The sequence below is a fragment of the Rhinolophus sinicus genome, chromosome 17, assembly GCF_057876585.1.
Source record: "Rhinolophus sinicus isolate RSI-liver-muscle chromosome 17, RSI-T2T, whole genome shotgun sequence".
Taxonomy (NCBI): domain Eukaryota; kingdom Metazoa; phylum Chordata; class Mammalia; order Chiroptera; family Rhinolophidae; genus Rhinolophus; species Rhinolophus sinicus.
In genome coordinates this window covers 154,779,870-154,790,338 of record NC_142517.1, presented here as the reverse complement: position 1 = coordinate 154,790,338, position 10,469 = coordinate 154,779,870, and the positions used below count along the sequence as shown (strand labels likewise).

Sequence of the window (10,469 nt, the reverse complement as noted above, 5' to 3'; positions counted from 1 at the left end):
TTTCCAAAAACTGTCTTAAAATGCTCCTAAACTAGAAAGTCCTAATTTTTTTGTTTCTTAAATATTTATATTATGGGTTGAGATGCTTTACATTTCAAATATTGAGCTATTAAGTACATAAATTTAACTAAAATTATTAGTTATCAGACACCTCAATAATATTTTAGATCAAACATTGGCTTTCTTGCCCAAATTGTTGAATATGATGTGCTCTTTGCTTTTCACTTAATGAACTTCATTGTCCATATCCTTACATAATATTTGTATTTTTATTTAACCTGTTTTACTTTTTTTATATTCTTGTAACCTATATATATTTAGTATGTTTTGACAAAATGGTTTTTACTTGCTCAATTTTAACTTTGCCCATTACATCACTTGCAATGTAGAATTAATTCTATAATTTTACAATTTGTTAAAAGATCATCTCTGCAAAATTAATTTCTAAAGTAAAATGACCATTGGGACAGAGTAGTCACAGTACTGTAAAAGTACATAGGGAAAAAAGGACCATTTACCTTCTACGCTACAGATATCACCTATGGAAACTTGGGCATTTTATTTACTATGTCTGAGGTTCAGTGGAAACTAATAATTATCTGTTTGAAAACAAGGAACTCTTCTGGGCTATGTTTTTGTTCTAAGATCTCAGATTTCCTGATTGTAGATTTCCTTCTTGGTTTGGAGCATTTAGATTTTCGATATTTCTTGATAGATTCAGGGTCTTGCCTATAAGCCTTTTGGTAGGTAATATTTAAAAAGTTTGGTCATCAGCCTCTCTTGATTTCTGCCCTACTTTATGTTTATTGAATGTTTACATTACATCTGATATAAAATGTTTGGGATGTGGTAAGGAATCATTCCATTAAAGAAACCAAGCGTGAGTAAGTGTGAGCAGATTGTTAAAGCAATACAAAGAGAAGAGCCTAGCTCTCTTGGGTGCTCGCTACCAAGATGACCAAGACAAGAAGGAACTATGGTTGTGTCTAAAAGGGCCAGGGCCATGTGCAGCCCATTTGTTGTACCAACTGTGCCAGATGCGTGCCCAAGTACAAGGCCATTAAGAAGTTCATCACTCAAAACATAGTAGAGGCCACAGCGGTTAGGGACATTTCCGAAGCGAGTGTCTTCCACGCCTATGTGCTTCCCAAGCTGTATGTGAAACTACATTACTGTGTGTGTTGTGCCATTCACAGCAAGGTAGTGAGGAATAGTTCCCTTGAAGTCCAGAAGGACCGAACACCCCACCCCGATTTAGATTGCGAGCGTTGCCCCATGACCTCTACCAAAGTCCATGTAAGGAACCAACTCCTTGAGGACCCAAGAAATATTCTCTGGGGGAAAAATAAAATGGAAATTATGCTTTTTAAAAAAAAAGGCCTATGAGAAACATATTGAATGAGGTGGTTTGAAAGCATGTTAGCTCTATGACAGTCTCAGAAAAAAGAATTACTTTAAATTAGGATCAACCCTCTCAACCTTTACACTTGTTCCTTGAATTATTTGGTGAACAGGATAGGGAGATAATAACAATTAGTTGGAGGAGTAGATGTGATTCTTTCTCAGAACATTAAAGAATATCTTTTATTCCACTGTACAGATAATCTTTTAAAATAGTTGATAAATTAATAATTAGTGCTGCCCAAACGGAACATGGTGCCCTAAACTATAGGTTCATAGTGAACCACTGATGGCAACCTTTTGACCTCCCTCCAACTGTATTTTAGGCTTATGAAATTTTTAAGAGAGTCTCGTGAATATCCAGAAATCATTATTTTTTCTCTATTAGGTTTTTTGTGTGTTCAATGTTACTCAAGAAAAGGATATCAGGTATTATTAAATAGGTCCTAGCACTGATATCTGATATGTTTTGCATAAATACATCAATTACAATTTACATATCACATTTATATATAATATATGGCCTAAATAGAAATTCTCAGTGAAGTGCATAGTGAGTGGACAGTTATATTCAACAAAATTTTACAATATTTCTATTAATCTCAAGAGTCTTGTAGAGCAATGAAACCTTGAAGTTTTGGGGATCAGAATGGAACACATAAGAAGAAAATTAAACAAAAATGGTGTGATGAGTGACGCTTTACCATGAAAACAAGAAAGAAATGACATTCCTGGAAAGGAGGAATCACTTGTACAAGGCTAGGAAATGAGACAGCTCAGTATGGTCAAAATATGTTGTATTATAAAATTGGCGAAGGGGAAAGAGACAGTCCATGGGGCAGAAATTCTGTGTCAAGTCTTCAGCAACGCTAATTAGGAAATGTCAATAATCCCTCACTGTTTTGTCAGTGTTTTAAGAAACATAAAAAGAAAAAAAAAATTGCATACCTTGTCTACAATATCATCTTAGGTTTAGATATTATATAGTTTATGTTTATATGTCTTATGTAAAATATTTACAGTCAATGGATTGATAGTACATTTACTAAATCACATTTTCTATGTAGTCGTTGAAATTTATTGGTGACTCTATTTTTTATGTAACTGAGACCTGAATGAATTTGTGGTTTTTGTTTATATATGAGCCAAAGAAATCTTTTTTTAAACATAAATTCAGGGTATTTTTTTTCTTTAAATTAAAGTTTATTGGGGCGACAATTGTTAGTAAAGATAAATAGATTTTAGGTGTACAATTCTGTAATACATTATCTATATTGGACATTGTGTGTTCACCACCCAGAGTCAGTGCTCTTTCCATCACCATATATTAGACCCCATTTACCCTCTTCTAGACCCCGTCTCCCCCGTACCCTCTGAATTGAGGGTATTTTTAATGTACTTTTAGTATTATATATCACACTCTCAGAGCAACTACATCAATAGAAACTATGTATAATCATAAAACGAGAGCAATGCTATGTACCATTTTAGTCTATTGGCTTTCATAAAATTAAAATTACTGGCATTATTTCCTCATTTCATGCATTTTTACTTCTGAATTTATCTATTGATGTATGGAACAAAGTATGTTAAGCAAATCTGGTGCTAAATTTTTTTCAAAGGACCCCAAAATATTAAATCTTTCACTCTCTCTTATAGTCTAAATGTAAATCAATCAATATTCAAACATTTCTTCTCCTAACAAAAGACTTTTAAATGAATTATATTCTAGTTTAATATTCATATTATAGTAGCTGGTATATCATAATTCTTTTAAGTTAGTGGCTGCATTCTGAAATCAGATCTTTCTAATAGCCTCTAAAACTATTTAGATAAAGAAGATAGTAAATAACATTACCCATTGACTGGCTAGTCATGACTAGAAGGCAAAGATGACTACAAACTACAATTCACACAGAGTGAGTAAATAAACATTAAAAATAAATAGAAGCAAGCTCTGGACCTTTCAAGAAAGTAGAAAACCAACAAAAATAGGAGAGAATGAAAAGGAGTGAGGAGAGATCTGACTGGGGACAAAAATCAGATCACATCAAGTGGGTTTAATCTTGGGAGAAGAGAGTTCTACTCCCTGTGGGGAAATATCGTAAAGAGGTCTGACTGGTGGTGGATTAAATTAAAGGAAGGGGCTTAGAGTGTGTATGAGACCGGAAGAGGTGGCAATTTTGGAAAGATACTACATGTAACAACAAGGGCAGCAATGTAGAAGTGTTAGGTATCAATTAGAGGTTTGGCTGTGAAAGAAGAGGAAACATTTGAAGATAAAGAGCTAACAGAAACGAGGAAATGCTACAATATGAATTAGACAAACTGCAAATATAAAAGAAAACCAAGAAATTAAAAATAGACACACATCAGAATGACATCATATAAAAGCTGACTGAACTAAGGAAATCATTGAAGAAAAAGACAGTCATATCAGTTATAAAGATTAATTTCAAGATGCCAAAGGGAAGTAGATATGTTTGATAATAGTAAAAGATACAGAAAATAAGAATGAAAAAGCCAAAAGAATAAAAATAATAAAGATGGGAAAAATTAGAGAAAAAAATTGATATAATTGGAGTTTAAGAAGAACAAAAGCAAAACAATGGAATTGAACTAATATTTAATATGACAATCTAAGAAAACTTTTCTGAAATAAAAGAAGGCTTGATTATACACATTGAAAAAGGCTTTCATTTGCTGGCAAAAATTTACTTTGAAATATATTGTAGCAAAAATGTTGGACTGTAAAGATAGAAATCCCTTCAATCTTTCAAATTAAAAAAAGAAAAATAAGCCACTTAAAAAGGAAAGAAAACTAACTTGGCATCAGAATTCTAGATGACAACATATAAATCAAGACAACAGTGGAGTAATGTTTTCAGAAACCTCAAGAATAGAATGACAAGAATTTTATATCCAGTCAAGCTGTATTCTAAGAATTGGGCTAAAGCAAAGCAGTTTAACACTGCAAGAACTCAAAGAATATTATATCCTCAAGCCCTTCTCAAGGAATCTACCATGGAACAAATTTCATTGAACCTCTAAATGTTAGGGGAATTTTTGTAAATAGACTTATGAGAATTGGAAACATTTAGATGGGTATAAGTACGGAAGACAAGCATTTAATTTTTAAATGTGCTTGACAAAGTAGAAATAATGCAATTAAATAGAAAATGAGAAGGGAGAAAATGTCAAATATGAAAAGCTCATGAAATGTCATGTAATTAGCATTTTGGAGTCAAAATTATTTCAAGCTGAGAAAATAATAGGAGAAGCTTAAGTAAGAAAAGGAGAACTAAGTAGAATATACAAAAATATTAGTATTAGGGTAGTCACTAGAAAAATATACAACTATTCCTATCAGAATAGTGTAAAAAACTTCATAAACATAATGAAAAACAATAAATATATTATAATACAGTTGATTGTACATATATAAACATTGTATCTCTGTATCTGTGTGTATGTATGTATGCATCTATTTGTCTGTCTCTCTATCCATCCATCTGTCTGACAGACTTAAAACCAAATATGTCAGTCATATTAATACATGTAAAAGACATTAATCACTCATTGAAAAAGATTTTTAGGTTGGTTTACAAATCAAAACTTAACTCTTCTAAGTACAAGTTACACATCTGAAACAAAGTAAAACTATACCATGTGTATTAGACAATTTTGTGTCCCATTTTTAATCCTTGTAGGTCCTCTTCTAACTCGAGACACTTTGTGGCTATTGATTCCGAGTAGGCTTTGCACCTGTTAAGAACTCGACAGTGCCTCACTTCCAACCTCTGCAACCTACTTCACTTCCAGAACAAAGGATTCACTGATGCCATTGCAAGAAACTACCTAAGACAACCTGCTCAATAGTCACGAATAACCCAGAATTGTAGGAAATTTACACCTGTGGGACCACCTTTTAATAAGGGAGAGTGGGTGCCTATGGATAAATGATTCTCCCTTTTATCCATTCGGTGAAGGGTTATGAGATACATTTCATAAGGCACTTCATATAGTCCTGCAGAGTTGAGGACAAGTTATCTGTAACTGTAGCCAATTTAATAAATTAGTAAATGTGAGTGTATGGGCTTTACTTTCTTCCTCATTTCACTCTATCCCTCCATCCCTTCAACTCTTTGGGAGTGTTTGCCTCAGGCTATTTGGGTCAGTTAAATTAAAGCAAAAACAGATATTACATCCTTGGTAACTAACAACCTTGAGCTCAAGGCTCAAAGCATTAAATGAGGCAAGAAAATACTTTTATAAAACTACAAACTACAATTCATATCAAATATATAACCATTATGGGTATATATGTGCCAAATCACACAGCCATCACATAACATGCAAAGAGGGACACTTTAATGATCTCAATCTTTATATGACACAATCATAGTTCATTTATATGTAAAAAAATATATGAACCTACAGATGACCTAAAGTACAAAATTAATGTAGTTAATTTTATGAATATATGTTAAAGTTGGGAATCTGAAAACTTAGGAAACACCATCTTTTCAAGTGTACAAGAAGCTTACTATGTACCAAGTCATTACAAAACAAAACAAACACCCACTAAATTCCACAAAATAAAAATAATATGAGCATTTTGTGGTCAAATACAGTAAAAAGAAGCATTTTTTGACAAAAATTTTAAAAGGGCCTTCTTATCTAGAAATGTATAAAACGCCTTATAAAATAATGCCTGGGTCAAAGGGAAAACAAAAACATCCAAAATAATGATAAATGGAAACCACATAACAGATTCTCTGGGATACCATTAAAACAATGATCAGAGGAATTAAATAATTAGGTCAATAAAGATGAAAGTAAAGGACTTCCAACTTCCCATTCTGCATATAAAGAGCTTGAACGTCACCACTGTGTCTTCAAGCCTGAACAGACTGAAAATTCAACAACTGTTCACGCATGTGTAAGAGAGGGGAGAACACAGGGAAAACCATTGCTCCCATGATTGGGGAGACTGACAGGTGAATGCAGGGAGTCATGGTTTAACCAGAGCAGAGCCTTATGAGCAGAAACCTTGGCAGAAACCAGGGCCAGCTTAGGAAATCTGAACTGTAACTGATAAATTGAAGGAGACTTAGCATCTACAATTTTGAGAGTTAAAATCTCCAGGGGGACACAATCAAAGGTGGGAGGGAGGTCCCTACATTATTGTGCAATTTACCTTCAAGAAGCTAGACTAAGTTCTAAAGTAAATCTTGGAGAAAAATCCCATCATGCGTCCAGCAGAGGTAAGGCAAAAAGGAACCACTTTGAAATACAACAGAGCACTCCGTTCCCCTCAAAAGTCTGCCCACAGGCAGTTAACAAGAGCCCAAAGCTCTTGGGTATTATTGGAGCCTAATTGACCTGGGGAAGGGAAATAACCAACTCCAGCCTCCTCTAACCTTTCATGTTTGAGAGGGGATATACCCAGCTCCAGCTTACTGTAGCCATTCTGTACCATCTAAAGTGTGTGTGGGGGGCGGGGGAGAGAAGGGAGGAGAGAACTGAGAAACATTTGTGAATTTCACAGTCCAGAGGCATACGCTCACTAAAAAGACTGAGACCTAGATATAAGACTATAGCATGTGACCCCTTCACTCCTTAACACCACGTTACTAAAGGTCTACTACAGTATTTCCTATACCCAATACACTGTGTCTAGATATTGAGGAAAAAAAAAATTGGAAGGTGTATCAAAAAGAAAAACACACAATTTGAAGAAACAGAGCAAGCATCAGAACTAGACACGGCTGAGATTTTGAAATTATCAAACTGGGGATTTAGAACAACTATGATTAATATGCTAAGGGCTCTAATAGATAAAGGAGACAGCATGCAAAAACAGATGGGCAATGTAAACAGAGAGATACAAATCCTAAGAAAGGACGAAAAGAAATGTTAGAGATAAAAAAAACACTGTAACAGAAATAAAGAATGCCCTGAATGGGCCTGTTAGTAGCCTGGACAAGGCTGAGATAAGAATCTGAACGAGAGGATATAGCAATAGACTCCTCAAAACACAGATTGACAAGAACAGAAGAAAATATTCACGGTCTGTGGGATAACTGCAAAAAGTGTAAGATAAATGTAATGGGAACATCAGAAAGACAAGAATTTCACCCAATTAATGTCAGACACCAAAACACAGATACAGGAAGCTTGGAGAACACCAAGCAGGATAAACGTCAGAAAAAAAAAAAAAAAAAAGAAAAAATACACCTCTGCATATTATTTTAAAACTATAGAAAATCAAGAATAAAGAAAAAAAATCTAGAGGAAAAATATACCTTACCTACGGAGGAACAAAGATAAGGATTACATGTGACTTTCCCTTAGAAACCATGCAAACAAGAAGAGTGAAGTAAAATATTTAAAATGTTGAGAGAAAACCCCCCATCACCTTGGAAATCTATGCCCTGTGAAATTATCCTTCAAAAGTGGAAATGAAATAAAGACCTTAGCAGATAAACAAAACTGAGAAAATGTGTTGCCAGAAGACCTGCTTTGCAAGAAATGTTAAAAGAAGTACTTTAGAGAAGGAAAATAATATAGGTTAGAAACTTAGATCTGTAGAAAGTGAGGAAGAGCATAAAGAAGGAATAAATGAAGGTAAAACAACAACTTTTATTTTTTCTTATTCTTAATTGTAATGGTTTATTAAAAATAATAATAGCAACAATGTGTTTGATTGTGTATGCTTACATACACATTCTCCCTCTTCCTCTCCCTCCCCTCCCTCCCTCTCTCTGTCTCTCTGTCTCTCCTCCTCTCCCTCTCCCTCTCCTTCTCCATATATATGAAATGGAAGGGCCTCAGCTGGGGACTGGAATGGCTGGGAATGATTCAAGGCTGAGGACCAGAATGACTTAGCACTTTCTCACCCCCATGCTGGGTATTGGGGCTGAGTTGACTCAAAGGCTGAATTCACCTGGGACTGTTGCTCAGGGTAACTATATAGTCTCTTTATTGGGTCGGGGCTCCTCAGAGCATACTGGCTGGGTTTTGACAGAGTATGTCCTGAGAGAAAGCATGTGAAGAGCTAGCTTTCCAAGAGACAGAGGGCTATTTTGGATCTAGCCTCATAAATCACCCAACTTCATTTTTGCCACATCCTATGGGTTTCAGTTGAGTTACTAAGGCTGGCCCAAATTCAAGGAGAGGGGAATTCAACTCCATCTATTGATGTGCGTATGGCAAGGTCATATTGTAAGGGTGGCCTTTAGGATGGGAGATAGTGTTGTGAAGATTCCTGGAAAACACAGTCAGTTACACTCAGCACCTTATTTAATGGGGAGAGCCTAGAAGTCTACCTGCTAAAGGCCAGGCAAGGTGCTCACCATCTTCACTACTATCTAACAGTGTAGTGGGTGGGGGTGGGTACCAATGTAATTAGAGCACAGAAACCAATGCAAGGCAGCATATGAATTAGAAAGGACGATCTGTGTGTCGTGTGTGTGTGTGTGTGTGTGTGTGTGTGTGTGAGTGAGAGAGAGAGAGAGAGAGAGAGAGAGAGAGAGAGAGAGAGAGAGAGAGAAAAGAAGAAGGAAGGGAGAGAGTTAAAGCACAAAATTAAGATGGAATGTACGCAGATGTTCATAGGACTATTCTTATTTATTGGCAACTCAAAAGATAGAGAACAATGTATTAGGCTTTCACAGTGTGTATTTAAAATGGACAGGCTTGGTCTTTGCCCTGCAGGTACCTCTGATCCAGTAAAATACACAAACAGATCAAATATACAATCAACAAAGCAGTATCATTTCAAATTCTAAAACTACCTCTTGCAAGAAGTTGAAGCATGGTTATGTTGGCAAATTAAGGATGGATGTCTGTAATCTGAAAGGTTTCTGAGAGGAGGTAGAACATGAAGGAGTTTGTGACAGCATATACAACAGGAGCAGGGAGGAAATTGATGCATGAAGACCAGCGTTTGGCTATTTGTGTGAAGAGGCCTGGGTTGCAGGGCTGGTAGCAGGAGATCGTGTGTATGTGAAATAACTTATTAAACAGGTCCACAAACTTAGCTCGGGGTGAGAGATTGAGGAGGGGAAAGACGTGCATGTGGTGTATCAGTTCCTCGGGGGTATCTCAGTTCAAAAGTCTATAGAAGTTTGTAATTGAAAGTGTATGATTGAAATAATAATAATAACAACAATAATAGTAGTAATAATAATAATTAATAATAACTAATAATAATAATAGTGTTAACCTTTAGTAAGCCTTACTGTATACTAGACATTCTGCTAAGTAAGAAATGCTAGGCTCAGCTCCTCTAGTGTTATTTTCTGCTGCACAGTTCCTTCACTCAAATTTATACGGGCTCTCTGCTGTCACAGAAGCCTGGGTAGAGAGCTCTCAGGAGGCTGCGATCTCCCTCCCAGTCAGTGATAAGTGGGGGGCAGACTGTGGCCCACCTCCCGTCTGTGTCTGAAGTCCAAAGAGGAGCGGAGAGCTCTGGAGGTATTATTGTATATGCCCTTTTCATTAGCATTCAGTTTTGCTCTGTTGCTTATGATGAGATAGGACAAGCATTTTCAGGGTGCTCCATTAAATTTCTTCCTAACGCCTGAATCTCTTTATGATAGTGGGAAGATAAGATGCCCTTGTCCTCCATGTCCTTTTATTATTCACTCTAACCTGGTTCTCGAGTGTCTCCATTCACCCATTCTGAAGCCTTCTTTTCCTAATCTTTGTAGATTATTTCTCCATTTTTTGAAGACCGGGCAGTTGGCTCTTAAATGTTTCCTGCGGTCCTTTCATTTCACTGAATTTTAAATATTTCAGCCAATTTGAAGAGTTCATAATGATGAATAAGATTAAGCTTGGAGCTTAACCTTTTGAAACTGGGTGACGCGTTAACTCGGCTGGAACGCTGGTTAATTTAACAGCAGGAGTTGAATTAACTTGTCACAGCTCTGCCATTGTTAAATTTCCTGCTTCTGATCCTCGTCCCAGCCTCACAGAGAGCTTGGTTGTCCTGGGACCAGGGGATGAGCTGGGGTGAAGAATAGAACGAAAATGGGAAAGGGAAGATGGCACACATTGTT

At 36.0% G+C, this 10,469-nt stretch overlaps 1 pseudogene; it reads left to right on the top strand.

The window, feature by feature from the left end:
• Positions 1-954: 954 nt before the first annotated feature.
• On the top strand, positions 955-5,123 carry LOC148754867 (small ribosomal subunit protein eS26 pseudogene; annotated as a pseudogene).
• Positions 5,124-10,469: the final 5,346 nt, after the last annotated feature.